Source organism: Symphalangus syndactylus, chromosome 22 (genome assembly GCF_028878055.3).
Source record: "Symphalangus syndactylus isolate Jambi chromosome 22, NHGRI_mSymSyn1-v2.1_pri, whole genome shotgun sequence".
NCBI classification, from domain to species: Eukaryota; Metazoa; Chordata; class Mammalia; order Primates; family Hylobatidae; genus Symphalangus; species Symphalangus syndactylus.
In genome coordinates this window covers 8,009,682-8,024,406 of record NC_072444.2, presented here as the reverse complement: position 1 = coordinate 8,024,406, position 14,725 = coordinate 8,009,682, and positions in this window count along the sequence as shown.

The window sequence follows — 14,725 nt, the reverse complement described above, 5'->3', positions numbered from 1 at the left end:
ATACCAACAAAGGCAGAAACTGGTTCTCTTAAAAGATTAATAAAATTGATAAGCCCTTAGGTAAATAACAACCACAACAACAACAAAAAAGAGGGAAAACAAAAAATTTCTAATAACAGAAATGATAAAGGGGACATCATTACAATAATGTAGTTATTAATATGGTAACAAGAGACTATTATAAGTATCCTTGTGCAAATAAATTCAACAACTTCAGTGAAGTGGGCAAATTTTTTGAAAAACACAACTTGCCAAAACTGGCAGCAGAAGAAATAGAAGCACTGAATAGCCCTATATTTATGAAATGAATTGAATTTGTAATTTCAAACCTTTCTTCAATGAAAGCTTCAGGCTTGAATGGCTTCATTGTTGAATTCTATCCAACATTTAAGGAAGAAATAATACTAAGCTTATACAAATTATTTCAGATAATGGAAGAAGAGGAAACTTCTAAAGTTGTTATGAGGTCATCATAACCTTGATACAAAAATCTGACAAGGACATTAAAAAAAATCTCAAGAATATCAGTGCAAAAGTTGTTAACAAGTATTAGAAAATTGAATTCAGAAATATATAAAAAGGAGAATATATCATGAACAAGTAGAGTTTATTTAAAGAATACAAGGTAAGGCCAGGCGTGGTGGCTCCTGCCTGTAGTCTCAACACTCTGGGAGGCCAAGGCAGGCAGATTACTTGAGCCCAGGAGTTCGAGACCAGCCTGGGAAACTAGGTGAAACCTCAGCTGTACAAAAAATACAAAACAACAACAAAGACTAGCCGGGTGTGGTGATGCACATCTGTAGTCCCAGCTACTTGGAAGGCTGAGGTGGGAGGATTGCTTGAGCCTGGGAGGCGGAGGTTGCAGTGAGCTGAGAGTGTGTCACTGCACTCCAGTTTGAGTGACAGAGTGAGACCCTGTCTCAAAAAAAAAAAAAAAAAAAAGAGAAAAGAAAAAGAATGCAAGGTTTGTTCAGTATTTGAAAACAATCAATTTACTACATTAACAGAATAAAGGAGAAAAAATATATGATCATCTTAATAGATGCTGAAACTGCATCTAACGAAATTCAATACACACTCATGATAAAAACTCTCAGCAAAGTAAGAATAGAAGGGAATTTCCTCAATCTTATAAAGAACATCTATGGAAAACGTATAGCTAACATTATGCTTAGTAGTTAAAGATTGAATACCCCACCCTATCAGGAAAAATTCAAGGATGTTCATCTTAACCACTTCTAACCAATATGTTACTGGAGGTCCTAGCCAGTTTAATAAGACGAGAAAGAAATAAAAAGCTTAGAGTTTCGCAACACTGAAGCAAAACTCTCCATATTCAGAAATGATATGATTATCTGACAAAAACAAGCAATGGGGAAAGGATGCCCTATTTAATAAATATATATAAATATATAAAAAATATGTTATATATTAATATATAAAACATGAAAATATGAATATATATTTATAAAACATATATATGAATATATATTTTATATATAAAGCATATATATGAATATATATATAAAACATATGTGAATATATATAAACATGTGAATATATATATAAACATGTGAATATATATTTATATATATAAAACATATATGTGAATATATATTTATATAAAACGTGAATATATATATAACATGAATATATACTTATACATATAAAACATATATATGAATATATATTTATATATAAAACATATGTGAATACATATTTATATATAAAACATGTGAATATATAAAAACATATGAATATACACTTATACATATAAAACATATATACTCATATATATTTATATATAAATATATATGAGTATATATTTATATATAAAACATATATGAATATATATATAAAACATATATATGAATATATATAAAACATGTGAATATATATATATAAAACATATATATGAATATATATAAAACATGTGAATATATATTTATATATAAAACATATGTATATATAAAGCATGTGAATATATATAAAACATGTGAATATATATTCATATATAAAACATATATATGAATATATATTCATATATAAAACATATATATGAATATATATAAAACATGTGAATATATATTTGTCTATAAAACATATATGAATATATATTCATATATAAAACCTATGAATATATATTTATATATATAAAACATATAAATATATGTGTTACATCAGGGATATGTAAATTGAAAATATCATGAGATGGCATTCATGGCTGAAATTAAGAAGCCTGACAATACCAAATGTTGGTGAGGATGTGGAGCACCTGGAATTCTCATACACTGCTGGTGGGAGTGCAAAGTGATACAACTATTTTGGAAAATAGTTTGGCAGTTTCTGTAGGCACCTTATAGCCCAGCAACTTCACTACTAAGTATTTATCAAAAAGTACTAGCCAATCTGTGTGTGTGTGTGTGTATGTATGCATGTGCAGTATTACTGTCTATATCTCACAGATGTAAACTCCATGAGAACAGGGACTTTGTTGATATTCATTATTCTTTCTCCAGTCATTAGAACATAAGATCAAGCTAAGAAAACTTTATTAAATTAATCCATGTGAGCTGGTTCCCATGTCCTTCTCAGTCTGGAGGCACTTTAGACAAGGTTCAGCTTATCCATGACCATCTGGGTTTGTTCCTCAGAATTGCACGTGTGTCTGAGCCTCCTAGTCGCATAAGACTCTCACTTCCCTTTTTCTAGACTCCATACCTGTATTAAAATGCCCTAAAAGGCAGCAAAATATGCAGAGAACTGTGTTGGCTTTGGAGTCAGATAGACCAAAGTTCAAATCTTACCTCTGCCACTTACTAGATGTGTGTTTTCTAAGCCTCAGTTTTCTGTCCTGTAAAATGGTACTAATAATAGCAACCTTGAATGGTTGTTAGGAGGACAAATCTCATGTGAGTGTTTAGCACCTGGAAATCACTCAGTAACTGGTGGGTATTACCATTATTATTGTTGTTGCTGTTGTTATTAAGCTAGCAAGGTTTCAGGACCCTCTATCTCCTGGGAAGAGCCTTGGCTGGGAAGGGTTTGGCCTGGGGGTGGGGAGGGCAACAAAGAGACAGGTGCCATGAGGGACACCCCTCCAGGGTCCACACTGAGCTCCCTTCTCAAGGCCTGGCTCCCTTCCCTACCTGTGCGTTGATTAGTTTTTCTCATCTCAGCTCAGAGCCTTGCACTGCATGCTAAATTCACATTTACATTGAAATACCATCCTGTGAGTCTGGCTCGGGCTCCAGCCTGTGTGGATTTTCTTTCCAACCCGGGTCTGGCATCCAAAGTGCTCGCTCTTCCTCCGAGAACCTGTCATCTGAAATCTGAGAGCTCCCTCGCTCCCCAGTCAAGTTACCGCTCGCAATGCCATGGGTGTCTTTCCTCCTGGGGGACTGACGTTTCCTGGGCAGCAGGGATTGTAGCTGACCCTTCAGTAACCACTCTCCCAAGAGTGTGTCTCCTCTCTTTTAACTGAAGTGTTGAGGTTATTTATAATTTTTGAAGCAAATTTATTAAGGCATAATTTATACAAAAAGCTGCCTTTGTGTTGTACAGTTCTATGAATGTTGACAACTGCATATATTCATGGAACCACCACCACAATCAGCAATCCTCTCGCATGACCCTCAGACCCTGGCATCCCCCAGTCTGCTTTTAATTCCTCCAAGTTTGTCTTTTCTAGAATTAGAGCAGTTACATTTGATAGAGTTGTTTACATGATTGAATTTAAATAAACTAGCTTGCTTTTTATTGTCTTTTTGTCACATCTCTTCTTTGTTTCTCTATTCCAGCCTTCTTTTGTGTCAATAAGTAATTTTTATGATTCCATTTTATCTCCATTATTGACTTACTAGTAATCTCTCCCTTTTTATTTTTATAACGATTGCTCTAGCATTTACAGTTTCCATCTTTAACTTATTACAGTCCAGCTGCATATGATACTGTATTTCTTCACCTGTAGAGGAATACTGTTATAACAGAATGTTTTCCTTTCCTTCCTCCTGTCCCTTGTGCTACTGTTGCCATAAGCTGCACTTGCACATGTGTTATAAACCTCTAATACATTGTTACTGTATTCTCTTTTGATAGGCAATTATCTTTAAAAGAGATGACAGTGAGAAAAATATTTCATGTTTACCCTAATTCTCACCATTTCTGGTGTCCTTTTCTGTGGGTAGCACTGAATTATGACTAGGTATTATGGTCCATCTGCATGAAAAAGTTCCTTTAACATTTTCTGTAGAGCAAGTCAACTTTTGTTGACCTGAAAAATTTATTTCATGTTTGCTTTTGAAAGAGAATTTTTCTAGGTGTAGAATTATTGGTTGAAAGAATATATATTTTTATATATATGTATATATATATATATTTATTATATATGTATATTTTTATATATTTTTATATATTTATTGTATATATATTTAAAGATAACCCTCCATTTTCTTTGAGACTACAGAGCTTCTGATGAGAAGTTATCTATAATTCTTATCTACAATTCTGTATATAATTTTTCTTTTTCTCTGGCTGCTTTCAATATTTTTAATCTCTGGTTTCCAGCAGCTTAACTGTGATGTATCTAGGTGGTGTGTGTGTGTGTGTGTGGTGTGTGTGTGTGTCCTGTACGGGTTTCTCTGAACTTACATTTATGGCATGCTTCTTATTAAATTTGGAAAATTCTCAGCAATTCTATCTATCTGTCTGTCTATCTATCTATCTGTCTGTCTATATCTATCATCTGTCATCTCACTATCTCTTTCTGTTAATCTTCTGGAACCCTAGTTATATGTATGTTAGACCACAGGTTTTGGGTGCTCTTTTTTTTCACCATTTTTCTTTGTTTTTCAGTCTACATAATTTCTACTAATTAACCTGTTTTCCTTTTTACTGATTCTTTCTTCTGCTGTATAGTATTCTAATAAACCCATCAAAGCAATCCTTCATCTCTGATCGTGTTTTGTAAAATTATTTCTTGCATTTCCATTTGGATTCTTTTTTTAAAGTTTCTTTCGTTTCTGAATTTTCTGGTCCATTCAAGCACTTTTTCCACATCTCTAACTAGATTATTTAGCATAATTATTTTAATATAATTATTTCGAAATCTCTGTCTAAAAATTCCAACCCCTGGGTCATCTTTGAATCTGGTTCTGTGACTGCTTTCCTCTTGTCAGTGGGTTGTTTTTCCCTGATGTTTTTTATCTCATAGTTTTTGAGTAAATTCTGGACATTGTGAACACGACAGTAGAGACTGAGGTAAGCAGCATTTATGCCCAGAAATGAACACACCTATTCTCCCTCAAGGCATTATTACGATATGAGTCACATCTAGTGAAGAGTTGAGTTTGGTTGAGTTTTGTCTGTGCTACACTGTAAGTGCACCCAGGTTTCAAATTCCCCCAGTAATGATCTTCCTTTACCTCATTCTCCTGTTTGAGGCCCTTAGAGATTCCAGACACACCCTAGCTCACACTCAGTCTGCAAGAACTCATTAAAAAAATGAGCCATTTTCTTCATTCCAGTTTTTGTGGTGGCTGCATCTTCACCAAAGCTCTGCTAAGTGTGAAATCATTTATATTTCCCTCTATCCTCAATGGGACTGGTCAGTACTTAAATTTCATTTCCCTGTTCTATTCTGTATTTTTAAGTTTTTTTTAAAATTACTGCCATGCAAGTTATCGCAAGGATAGTGCCTTAAAACAACACTCATTTATTATTTTGCATTTCTGTGGGTCAGAAGTTTGGGCACTGTGGGCTCAGCTGTTCTCTTGTGTCTTTATGTTAATAGTTTTTATATAATTTTTAAAAATCAGCCATTATTTCTTCAAATATTTCCCCTCCTCTTTTTCTGGGACTCCAGTTGCATGTGTGTTAGATCTCTTGATAGTGCCCTGTGGGTCACTGAAACTCTGTTAGTTCTTTCTCCTCACAGTCATATTTTCCGCTGGTGCTTATGTTTGATAGTTTCTATTTTTCTTCATCAGTTACACTCATCTTTATTCTGTAATGTCTAATCTATTGTTAATATTCCTTAGTAAAATTTTTATATCAAATATATTTTTCAACTGCTGAGCTTCTTATCATTTCTCTCATTAGTGTTTAGTAGTTTTCTGCATACAGATGTTGTACATATTTTGTTAGATTTATACCTATATATTTCAATTTTTTGTGCTATTGTGATGGTATTATTTTTCTAACTTTAAATTTCAGGCCAGGTGCAGTGGCTCATGCCTGTAATCCTACCACTTTGGGAGGTCGAGGTGGGTGGATCACTTGAGGCCAGGAGTTCAAAACCAGCCTGGCCAACATGGTGAAACCCCATCTCTACTATAAATACAAACAAATTATCTGGGTGTGGTGGCTGGTGCCTGTAATCCCGGCTACTTGGGAGGCTAAGGCAGGAGAATGGTTTGAACCTGGGAGGCAGAGGTTGCAGTGAGCCGAGATTGCACCACTGCCCTCCAGCCTGGGTGACAGAGCGAGACTCTGTCTCAAAAAAAAAAATCAATTGTTCATTGTTGCTATATAGGAAAGTAATTGACTTTTATTTTGACCTTGTATCCGGAAACTCTACTAGACTCGTTTGCTCATTTCAGAACGTTTTTTATTTAAGATTCTGTGAGAAATTCTACAGACAATTATGTCATTTGTAAATAAAGACAGTTTCGTTTATTCCTTTTCAAACTGTATGCGTTCTATTCTTTTCTTTGTCTTATTGCACTCTCAGTTCCAGTAGGACGTTGAATAGAAGTAGTGAAAGGAGACATCTTTGCTTTGTTTCCAGTCTTCTGAGGAAAGTGTCTAGTCTGTCACTATGTAGTATGATATTATCTGTGGGTTTTCTTTTCTGTTTTCTTTTTCTTTGGTAGTTGTTTTTTATAAAGTTGAAAATGTTTCCATCTATTCTCAGTTTTCAGAGAGTTTTTATCATAAACGGTTTTCCACATCAATGATCTGATCATATAGTTTTTCTTCCTTTTTTTTAATTGTTTAGAGACAGGGTCTCAGTCTGTCACTCAGGTGGGAGTACAGTGGTGTGATCATAGCTCACTGCAGCCTTGAACTTCTAGGTTCACGTTATCCTCCTGCCTCGGCCTCCTGAGTAATTGGGACTACAGGTGCCTGCCACCATGCTCAGCTAAATTTTCTTGTACTTTTTGTAGAGATGGGATCTTGCTATGTTGCCTAAGTTGATCTCAAACTCTTTGCCTCAAGCAATCCTCTTACCTTGACTTCCCAAAGGGTTGGGATTACAGGCATGAGCCACTGTGACTGACCTAAATTTTCTTCTTTAGCCTATTTATGTGGCAGATTACATTGACTGATTTTTGAATGTATATACCTGGAATAATGCCCACTTGGTCATGGTGTATAGTTTATTGTATACATTGTTGGATTTTATTTGCTAATATTTTTTAAGGATTTTTGTGGCTATGTTCATGAGAGATACTGGTTTTAGGTTTTCGTTTCTTGTAATGTTCTGTACCTGGATTTGTTATTAGAGTAATGCTGACCTCATCATAGTATTTTAATATGATATTTAATGTCATACTAAGTAAAAAATATTAAATTATTAGCATAAATTTTACTGTTCACCTTTATATTATGTCAATTTTAAATTCGAGTATAAGAGGGTTTAACTCATGTGTAGCATCTTCAAAATCATACAAATTATATTTTGTAGGCTGTCATAGACATATATTTAATTCCTACCAGAATGGCGGAAGACCTCCATAAAACAAACTCAACTGTGCTTATTTCAGTTATTGATGTGTGCATTTTCCACCCACACTCTACATTTGACTTAATGATGAGTAAGGAAGGATGGAAAGGAACTGTAGTTGCCCTGTTTTTCCCTTGGGTTCTGTCATCATTTGCAGCATAAGCAGTTGGCTAATGCAAGGAAGTAACACAGCAAGAAAGGATGTGCTGGGGTTTCTTGGTCACACGTGCTTCATGCTTCTGAGAAGGCCATGGCCTTCTTCCTGTGTTTGAAATAAGTTCTGGTTCCAGTGGAAAGCATGGGCTCTTGGTGCTGTCCACGACCCCAGATACTCAATCATAAGATGTAACATACTTACCTTATTTTTACTTTAAAAAATTATGATAAAATATACATAACATTTCAACCATTTTTAAATATGCAGTTCAGTGACTTAGATACGTTGCTACTGTTATGCAATCATCACCACCACCACTCTTCAGAACTTTTTCCATTTTCCCAAACGGAAACTTCATACCCATTCAGCAATAACTCCAAGTCTGCCATCCCCCTAATCCCTGGCAACCACCATTCTATTTTCTGTCTTTATGAATTTGACTACCCTAGGTACATCATATAAGTGGGCTCATACAGCATTTGTTCTTTGTGACAGGCTTTTTTCACTTAACATAATGTCCTTAAGGCTCATCCATGTTGTAGCATGTGTCAGAGTCTCCCTCCTTTTTAAGACCAAACAGTATTCTATTGTACGTATATACTGTTTTTTATTTATCTGTTCATCTGTTGATAGACACTTGGGCTGGTTTCATCTTTTGGCTAGCTATTCTGAATAATGCTGCTACAAATAATGGGTATACAAATATCTGTTTGAGTTGCTGCTTTCAATTCTTTTGGGTATATACCCAGAAGTAGAAGTGTTGGATCATATGGCAATTCTATGTTTAACTTTTTGAGGATTTGCCATACTGTTCAACATTTTACATTCCTACCAATAGTACACAATTGTTCCAATTTCTCTGTATCCTCACAACCACTTGTTATTTTCTTTTTCTAAAAAATTAGTAGCCATATTTCCATGAAGTACAATGATACCTCATACTCACCTTGAGTAGCTCTGAACTTTCATGTCCCGTGGATGGCAGGGAACAGTGGGCACACACATAGCATGTATCTCCTTAGCTCACAGGCATCCTCTGTCCCTTTGGACTTCACTTTTAAAACACAAGTTCAAAGATAAGATTGTTAAAAATTTCAAAACTGTGATAACAGAACAGTAAACCAAGTGCAGGTGTCTTCTAAGCACAGAGCCCTGTGCAAATGCACAGTCACATCTGCAGGAAGCCAGCTGGCTTCTGCTTTGCGTAGGAGAAAGGATGGAGGTGGAGGCTGGGCCAGAATGGCAGATGGAAAAAGAAGATCTAAAGTGCCGAGGCCCCATCGCAGTCTCCTAAGGTCCTTTATTTTACCATTGCCACACCTCTGCCCATGTCCTTTATCGTGCCCACAGTGTTGTTACCCCTTCATGATCAGTCAGATCCTGCCAATCTCAGTTCAAAGCCTATTTCGCTAGGGAAATCTTTCCTGGCTTTCCTGACTCAAGACGTCCCTTCTCAGAACCTCCTCAGCATAAATTTCCCACATCGCCCATATGACAGTTAGCCTGGTCCTGACTCCTTTAAGTCAGTCAAGTCTCTCCAACTAGATATGAGACTCTTGGGGGCAAGGTCTGTGTCTCTTGCTTCTGTAACACATCACTAGGACTGCACATCAAGACTCGCCCCTGGCTATCTCACCCTCACCTTCCTCCTCACCCCACTGAGAATCCAGCCCAACAAATCAGACCTCTCCACGTCCTCTTCACGTGCCCACGTGCATGCTCTCGCATTCGTCATCCCTCAGCTGTGGATGCCTGACCTTCTCATCAAGGGCTGTCCAAATCCTGCCATTCTCCAAGGTCTCACAAGGTGCAGTAAACATGGCATGGATTCGCAATTTACAAATACCTCCTTCTAAATCCTGACTCTGCTGCTTTCTGGATAGAAGGGCTGGGCATGTCCAGAAAGTGATATTCCTCCCCCAAGACTTTGTTTCCTCATTTGTAAATCCAGGGGTTGATAATAACCACTGTGAAGGGTTGTTGAAAAATTTAATGGGGGATATTCATTTAAGGGGAGAGAAAACAGGACAGTATAATGAATTAGTGTATGCCAATACATTTAAAACTTAGATTAAATGGACATCTGCCTAGAAAAATATAACTTACCAAAAGTGACTAAAAAGAAACAGAAAGTCTGCATAGTCCTAGGCTAATTAAAATAAATTAGAAGTTTAAAATTTTTCCATAAAGAAAACAGTTAGGCATGGATTGTTTTGTAGGTGACTTCTACCAGGCTTTCAGGGAACTTCGCATTCCAAAATTTCAGAAATTAGAAAAATTATAATTCTCAAAGAATTTATAAGGCTACTATAATCTTAATACTAAAACCCCGAGAAAGGTACTACAAGAAAGAAAGGTTGTAATTCAAATACTTCTCATGATCATAGTTGTAAAAGTCACGAACATGGCCGGGCGCAGTGGCTCATGCCTGTAATCTCAGCACTTTGGGAGGCCGAGGCGGGTGGATCACAAGGTCAGGAGTTCAAGACCAGCCTGGCCAATATAGTGAAACCCTGTCTCTACTGAAAATACAAAAATTAGCCGGGCATGTGGTGTGTACCTGTAGTCCCAGCTACTCAGGAGGCTGAGGCGGAATCTCTGAGTAAACCTGGGAGGCGAAGGTTGTGGTGAGCTGAGTTTGTGCCACTGAACTCCAGCCTGGGCAACAGAGCAAGACTCCATCTCAAAAACAAATAAATAAATAAATTAAATAAATAAATAAAATAAAATCACAAGCATGATTAAATTACTGAATTACTAAATTACTGAATAAAAACCATGCATCATGACCAAGTTGGGTTTATCCTGGGATCAATTAATATTAGAAAAATCTATAAGTGATTGCTGCTATGTTAACAGGTTAATCTCAATAAATGCCTTTGGGAAATGTAATATTCATTAAAACATAATAGTTAACAAACTAGAGATAGAAGGAAATTTTTTTAACCTGGTAAAACACTTTTACCAAAAGCCTACAGCATATGTTGAAATGTAGACTAATTCCCTTTAAAATCAGGAAAACACAAGATGCTTTCTCTCACCACTTCCACTCAATATTGTGTTGGAGGTCCCAACCTCCCAACCAAAGCCAGTGCATAAAGATAAGAAAATCCAATGAAAGCTAATGAATGTGAAAAAACCAGACCAACACAAGATGTCATGATTCTAACATGTTTTGACTAGACCAACACAAGATGTCATGATTCTAACATGTTTTGACTAGACCAACACAAGATGTCATGATTCTGACATGTTTTGATTGCATTCATAGGAAGTCCAAAAGTATTTGCAAAAAAAAGTACTAGAATTAATGAGACTCAAACCAAGTGTTTACCAGCAACAGTTGGAAATCATAGTTGAAAAGATAATATTTACAATAGCAAACTACAAAATATACAAACTACAAAACTACAAAAGATAAGGGACAGGAGAAGATATCTGACAAAAAATGCTCAAGATGTTTGTGGGGAAATGTATTGAAAGGTGCTCAAGACCTACATGTGCAGAGATATATTAAATTCATAGATGAGAAGACTTAATATTGTGAAGATGACGGTTCTCCTTAAATAGTTCCACAGATTCAATAAAATTCCAATCAAAATCCCAATAGCATATTTAATAGAACTTGACAAGCTGACTATAAAATTCATAAGAAAAAGGATAAGGGAAAAGATAGCCAAGGCACACCTGAAGAACACGTCGGGGGTTTGCCATTTCAGATATCAAGACTTATAAGCCACAGTGATTAGAAGTAGACCTTGATTTAATTAAAAGCCCAGTGGAAGAGAGCGGGTGTCCAGAAACCCTTGCATATGGAAAGTGTATATTATGCCGCTGTCGTTGCAGACCAGCAGGGGAAAGGTGGACCATGCCGCAACAACTGGTTATCGACGTGGGAAAAAGATCAAATCCCCAACTCGGAATACCACAAAAATCAATTCCAGATGGATAGAAATTTGAATGCAAAATGCAAAGCTTTAAATATGTTAGAAGAAAATATAGACTATTTTTATGACCTCTGGTAGGGAAGGATTTCCTTACTAATGCACTGACAGCGCAAACCACAAAAGGAAAAGGGGAATAATTTGACTAAATCACATTCAAGGCATTCTGTTCTTCCAAAGACTACAAAACGAAAAGTGAAAAGACAAGTCTTAAATGGAAAGAAGATATTTACAACATGTAATCAATAAATGACTTACCCTAAATGGATATAGGACTCCTGAAAATCACTAGGATAGCAACAAATGAATGGTAGAAAATTAGGTAAAAGATATCAACAGGCATTTCACAGAAGAAGAAACCTGAAGGCCAAAAATCATTTGAAGATATGTTTCGTTTCATTAGTAATCAGGGAAATGAAAATTATGAACACAGAGAATTACCATTTTACACCCACCATTCTGGCAAAATTGTAGAAGCCTGACAAATTTGGATCTGCATATGGAGGAATGAAAACTCATAGCGGCTGCTGAGAGTGGAAACAGACAGCCACATTACGAAACAATTTGGCACCGTCTCGCAAAGTTGAACAAACACACCCACCACAAGCCAGCAATTTCCCTTCTAGAATGCACCCCAGAGAAGCTCCTGTGCAGGTGCATCAGGAAACTTGTAACAAGAATGTTCACAGGAGCCTCATTTGTAATAACAAACAAACAAACAAATGGAACCCCCCAGAGAAAGCAAAATCCAGGACCAACTCAACTCTCCATAGATAGGAGGGTGGACACATGAATTGTGGTATATTCCCGCAGTGGAAAACTGAACATCAGCGAAGTGAATGAATTGCAGATACACATGTCCACATGGACATGTGTGAAAAAGCCAAGCCACAGAGATCCATCCATGCATAGCTAGGACATTTGCATAAAAGTCATACGCACGCAAAACTAAACAGTGTCTCGCGTGGCAATATAGACATGTGTGGAGGAACTGCAAAGAAGAGATGGACAAGATGAGCAAACAGTGCAGGACAGTGGCCACCCCTGGGGGGCACTGGAGGAGACAGGGAGGGCCACCAGGACCTTCAGTGCCCTCAAAAATATTCCACTTCCCAAGATCTGATTCATGGCAGTTAATTTTATTGTTATGCTTCATAATTGATACATTTGTTAAATAGAATTTTTATAAAAACCAAATAATATATCAGAAAAAGAAGAGGTCTGGTGAAGTGCTATATTAAAGTTCAGCACAGGGTCTAGCAGACACAAATTATGCCAGCTAAGATTGCACACACTTTTTCTGGAGTCAGGCACTGCACCAAGTGGTTGACCTGCACAGTCTCTTTTAGTCTTCACGGCAGCTCTGTGATTGGTACCTGTTTTACAGGTGAGGAAACAGACGTCCACATAGGCGATCCATATGACTCTCTATAGGTCCCTCTCAGCCACCGTATCCCCACCTCATGCACAGCAGGGGCTTAATAGGTGTTGAGGCCACTCTGATCCCTCTGTTCCTACAGCAGCACCTCCTCCATGACAAGTGTCATGCTGGATCTTCCATTCCTCTTATGCTAGCAGAATTCATTGCAAGCTCCTCCAGTACACAGCGCGAAGCTGCTACCTGTGCCTGCTCTGTATTTCCTGTGCCAGTTCTGGCATTCAGCAGAAGCCCAATAGATGCTTCAATTTTGGTTGTGGTGTTATAGAAGTCATCTCATGCATGGAGGACCCGACAAAAGGCTCTGTCCTGTTGGCTCAAGGGGCCGGAAGAAGAGAGCTCAGGGGCCATGAGGATGGGGTAGGAGGGCCGGGCACTCACCCCGGGAGCTGTAGCCATGGGTGTCCATGAAGGACAGGCCCAGCACTCATCCTCCTGCAGGGTGCTTTGGTCTGTGAAGCTGCGGTCCACGGCGCTCTTCATGTGTGTCCTCTGGTGGTAGTTGCAGTGGCCTTGTTCATGTTCACTGGCTTCCTGGAGAGAGGGGTTGGGAGGAGACACAGGCACAGTGTGGGGCTGGACAGCACCCAGAGGTGGGTGGGGAGGCCCCACAGTCAAGGGGCCTTGAAGCGGGGAGCCGGCAGCTGTCCTGGAAGCATCTCTGGATGCTGAGAAGCTCTGCCTCCATCCTTCATTCATCAGACCCAGAGAGCTGCTGCCGTCTTGAAAAGGGTCTGACAGGGTCCCTGTTCTGAGGACCTTTGCTGAGTGCAAGGCATGGAGCAGCAGTGGCCTCGGGCTGGGATTCTGGTCCTAAGTCTCGCTGGCCCCACGGGCTCAGGCAAATGAGAAGGAAAGTCACTCTGGGCCCACTTTGATGTCACAGCAGACAGCTGCCCCCACTGCACCCCAAACTAGGAAGGTGGCTAGACCTAGAATCGATCAATTATTTATTTATTTATTATTTATTTTTAGCAGTGGAGATGGGCTGCGTGAAGCCATCCTCCCTCCTCCCTCACCACGTGAGTCTGGCAACAGCCCAACCGAGAAGGAGTTTCTTGTCGGCAGGGGCTGAGTTCCAACCTGGGCTTCTCAGTCCTGTGTCCATTCTCCCCAGAAACCACCAGGCCTGGGGCCATCACCCGACACAAAGGATATGGAACAGAAACCCCCCAGGGTCCATCTTCCTGCCACCCCTCATCAGCCCATCCAGCCCTGCTGGCCCCATCAGCCCATTCGGCTTCTGGAAGCAGCAGGGGCAGAAGGTGAAAGGCCCCGGTCCCTCCACTGGGGAGGCAGAGCTTCTGGAGTGGCCTCTGGGCAAGGGCCCTGCACGGCCCAGGCCTCCAGGCCCAGTTTCATGCATGAGGACAGCAGTTTGTGACCGTGGAGGAACTTGGAGAAAGTGGGAGGGAGAGAAGGAGGTGGGGAGGCAGGCGACAGCTCCATGATCAAGGGGC